This window comes from Gavialis gangeticus, unplaced genomic scaffold (assembly GCF_001723915.1).
Source record: "Gavialis gangeticus isolate Ggan-Ray unplaced genomic scaffold, GavGan_comp1, whole genome shotgun sequence".
Classification (NCBI taxonomy): domain Eukaryota; kingdom Metazoa; phylum Chordata; order Crocodylia; family Gavialidae; genus Gavialis; species Gavialis gangeticus.
In genome coordinates, this window is record NW_017728992.1 from 74,488,603 (window position 1) to 74,493,355 (window position 4,753).

The 4,753-nt window shown below is 43.8% G+C and overlaps 1 protein-coding gene across 3 annotated transcripts in view; it reads left to right on the forward strand.

The window, feature by feature from the left end:
* Positions 1-4,753, forward strand: part of FBXO15 (F-box protein 15) — a 66,539-nt gene that overhangs the window by 43,978 nt on the left and 17,808 nt on the right. The gene's annotated exons all lie outside the window — the stretch shown is intronic.

Below are 4,753 nucleotides of genomic sequence, written 5' to 3' on the forward strand. Positions count from 1 at the left end.
CAATTACTACACGCCAGGCATGAATAATTAATGGGCTGGCAATTATGTTTTCTTTGTTTGTTCAGGTTTCATGCTGGCAGTCCATCCTTCAAGAAAAAGGGGGGCTATCTTTTTTTACTTGGGAGGTACTAAGCCTGTTTGGTCACGAGGGCAAGCATAGCACATTAATGGAATTGTAAAATTAAAGAGAGTCAGCTAATTTGAAGTCTTATTATCTGGTCACTATAGGTACGGTATCTCTCTTTGACGTCACGGTACTAGGCTGCAATTTGTTCAAGGTTAGTTTCTCTCTCGTATGGGAGACTCAAGCAATTTGAAATGAGGCACAAACAAGGATGTGTGCATGCAGCACTGTCAATACGGAGGGATAGACTACAATTACAGAGTTTGTTGTGTTAGCCTCTGACCTTTTGCCATCGGCATCTGAAATCAAAGACTTTGATCTTTGACAAGTATGACCCAACAGGTTGCTCTTTTTGCAACAAGGCAAGTTTGGCTGTATTAACAGGACTGTCACAGGTTGCCAGAAGAACTAGGACAGACGAGAAAGGTAATCAGCTAGCTGAAGGGAGCTAAGGGCGATACTCCCAGGGGGAGGCAGGAGAGCCAGGAAGAGAGGGGAAGACTGAGGTGAGAGACCTGCAGTATAGAGTTGAGGTAGCCCTCTCTGGGTCTTGGAAAATATTGCAGGGTGAGAGAGAAGGCTACAAGGCAAGGAGCAGCAGTGAACCAGAGAAACCTTTCATGGGGTCTGGGAGACAACTCAGGGGCTACAAGGCTGGAAGCAAGCAGCATCAAGTCGAGGAACTGAGTCGAAGACAGCCTGAGATGTAAAACTGTAGACAGAGAGCAGTAGGAAGCCACAGGCACTGTCTCTGGCTCTGGAGAAGACTCGGGACTGAGGGAACCCTGTATGGACTATGTTATGTTGTGGCATTGAGTGCTGATTTGTCTGTGATATTCCTGAGGCATGTGTGCCCAGGAAATATAGGGCTGCATGACATTTAAAGACGGAGCTAAGCAAACATCCATGTTCCCACTACAAGGACTTTCCAGCCATGAGGGTTGTCAAGCATTGGAACAGACTACCTACTGAAGTTGTGGACTCTCCATCCCTACACATTTTTCAAGAGTGGGTTAATCAGACGCTTGGCTGGGATGGTCTGGTCAGGGATGATCCTGCCCTTGTGTGGGGGGGATGGATTAGATGACCTCATGAGGTCCCTTCCAGCCCTACTTTCGTTCAATCCTAAGAATAGACCGCTCCTGCCCTGGAGAAGTTATTCCTAAGCACTGACAAATATGAGATGGAGTGGGAAATTCAAAGTTGGGAGAAAGCAAATGCAAAATTTAGTGAGAGCAGTTCCTTTTTTCTATTTAGGTAGTTATTATAATCCAAGATAGTATTATTTGTTCAGCGAGTGTGAAACTATACATTTTTTTTTTTTGATGTGCTGTTTACAATAAATATTTATGTTTGGAAAAGTCGGTATGACTGAAGGGTGGTTTCCATAGATCTCTTTTTACTAAAAATAAAATAAAGCTCAGAAATATAAGATGTCTTTCTTTTTTTGTGTTCATACCAGTCAGCCATTTGAGAGGTGGGAAGCTTTTTCTGATTCTATAACATTCTGCAGCTTCTGAATGTCCATTAAGGACAATCATATCTCGGCAGTCAAGCTGGGGTTTGCCAAAGTGTGGGTAACAAAGTTCACATGTTTGGTGAAAGGTAATGCTGCAACTACCATGAGGAAATCCAGGTACAACTTTGGATCTAATTGTTTGCTGAGGCTGTAAACTGTTTTAGTAGAACCTAGTTCTGTTCAGTTCAGGCTCCATTTTGGCTTGTTCCTACTAAATGCCTGCTCCTGATAAGGATCCCTTCCTTATCAGGTTGAATTGCTTCCTGTTCGTTTTTACCAGGTCCTTGTCCTTGGTCAGACATTGGGAGACTTGTTAAGACTGTGGAATCTGAAATGGAATAAAAGGACGTGTATAGGGTTCCAACCCAAAAAATTGCCTTGATCTGTGGGGCAAACATTTTGTCCATGCGTGAGATGAATATAAATAAAAGTATTTATTATTGCTAATGCTGGTGGTGGTGATGATAGTTTTGTTTTTTTTCTAGAAGAGACCCTGCTAGAGAGAGAGGAGAGTTTTTAATGTTTTAAGATGGACTAGGTTATGTTTGGGGTGGTAATTTCCTCCTAGTGGTATCCTGTTTTTTTTCCCTCAACAAACGAAAACAAAATGACTGGGAGGAGTACCAGTAAGGGACCCTCCATATAATGCTCACTTCTCAAAACTCCTTAATCAGCAGTGTCTTGTGAAACTTCTTTGGGCAGTAATGGACACATACTTGTGAGAGCCCGCTAGTGACTTGAAAAGACAGGAGTCAACAGTATCAGAAACTAACACTACCATCATAATTTTGGATCAGTCTTTTAATTCCATCTAGCATGGAATAAAGAAATATTCAATCCAGCTGACTTTAGTAAAATGATGTTTCTCTTCAGAATCAGTTTTGTGGAGGGAAGTCCACCATTCCTAAACTACCTATTTAAAATAATCCATAGTTTGTAGCTGGTACCAAAGCATAATTTTTTTTTTAAAATACAGTTATTACTAAAATCTTTAGGAAATTTACTAAATCTTAGAAAATTAGAGCTAGAAGGGACCTCAGGAGGTCATCTAGTCCAGTGTGCTACTCAAGGCTGGACCACCCCCAACTAGATCATCCCAGAGAGAGCTTTGTTTAGCCAGGTCTTGACAACCTCCAAGGACAGAAATTCCACCACCTCTCCAGTAGCCTGTTCCAGCATTTTACTACCCTCCTAGTGAGAGAGCTCTTCCTAATATCTAACCTAAATGTCCCTTGCTGCAACTTAAGATTTGTTGCTCCTTGTTCTGTCAACTGTAACTACTGAGAACAGTCTAGCTCCATTCTCTTTTTGAGCCCACCATTAGGTAGTTGAAGGTTGCTATTAAATCCCTCCTTAGTATTGTCTTCTGCAGACTAAATAAGCCCAGTTCCCTCAGCCTCTCCTCACAAGTCATGTGCCCCAGCCCCCTTACCAGTTTCATTGCCCTCTGCTGGACTCTCTCCCAATTGTCTATATCCTTTCTGTAGTGGGGGCCCCAAAAATGAACACAGTCACCAGATGTGGCCTGACCAGTACTGAAATAATCACATCCCTTGACTTACTGGCAACACTCCTACCAATGCAGCCCAGCATGCCGTTAGCCTTCCTGGCAATAAGGGCACACTGCTGGCTTGTATTCAGCTTACTGCCCACTGTAACCCTCAGGTCCTTTTCTGCAGAGCTGCTGCTCAGCCAGTTGGCTCCCAGCCTGTACCAGTGTACGGGATTGTTCCGTCTTTAAGTGCAGGTCTTTGCATTTATCCTTGCTCAACCTCATGAGATTTTTCTTGGGCTAATCCTCCAATTTGTCTAAGTCACTATGAGTCCTAGACCTATCGTCCACCATATCTACTACTCTCCCAGCTTTGTGTCCTCTGCAAACTTGCTGAGGGTGCACTCTATGCCACATTCTAAGTCTTTGAAGAAATTTGAACAAAATCAGCCCCAGGACTGACCCCTGGGGTACTCCACTTGATACTGGCTGCCAACTAGGCATGGAGCCATAGATTACTACCCTCAGAGCCCAATGCTGCAGCCAGGTTTCTGTTTACCTTACAGTTCATTCATCCAGCCCATACTTCCTTGGCTTGCCTGGGAGAACGTTGTGGGAGACCATATCAAAAGCCTTTGCTAAAATCAAGGTGTACCACATCCACAAAGCCAGTTATCTCGGAGAAGGCAATCAGGTTGGTTGAGCATGACTTGCCCTTAGTGAATCCATGCTGACTATTCCTAATCACCTTCTTATCCAAGTGCTTAGAAATGGATTACTTGAAGATCTGCACCATTTTTCCAGGACTGAGGCAAGGCTGACTGGTCTGGAGTTCCCTGGATTTTCCTTTTGTAAATGTGGGCACTATGATTGCTCTCTTCCAGTCCAGCCCTTCTCCTGATTGCCATGAGTTTTCAAAGATGATTGTCAGTGGTTCTTTAATCACGTTGGCCAACTTCCTCAGCACCTTCAGGTGCATCCCATCTTGGCCTATAGACTTGTATATGTCCAGCTTTTCCAAGTAATCCCTAACTTGTTTTTTCACGACTGGCTGCTCACCTCCTCCCCAAACTGTTGCGCATTGCAGTAGTCTGGGAGCTGACCTTGCCTGTGAAGACTAAGGCAAATAAGTCATTGAGCACTTTGGCCTTCTCTGCATCCTGTCATAAGGTTTCCTTCCCCAAATACATCAATATGTCCTATTTTGAGTTTCCTATTTGCAATGTTACATCTGTTTGTGATGGGTTTTATTACATTCTCACCCAGGCTTTGAGACCATCTGTACACATGCCTGATGCCTGCTCCAACATGTGCTAATTGGTAAAGCATTAGAGCAGACTTGATTAATCAAATCTGCTGAAGCATGCTAATTAGCACACCCCAGTAGCTGTAGCATCATGTGTATTCAGCGTCCCCATGCTTCAAAACAATTGCCGTGGTGCTTTAACTACTGTTTGTCAAGCGAGCTTTAGTTAAAGTGCCGCCACCACCACCATTTTGAAATGTGAATGTTGCATACACGTGATGCTGTGGGCACTTTTTTAAATTAGAGCAGTTCCTGAGAGCTATCCTAAAATACGTTCACCCCCCCCCCCCAATCCCTCCCCCCCTGAACATG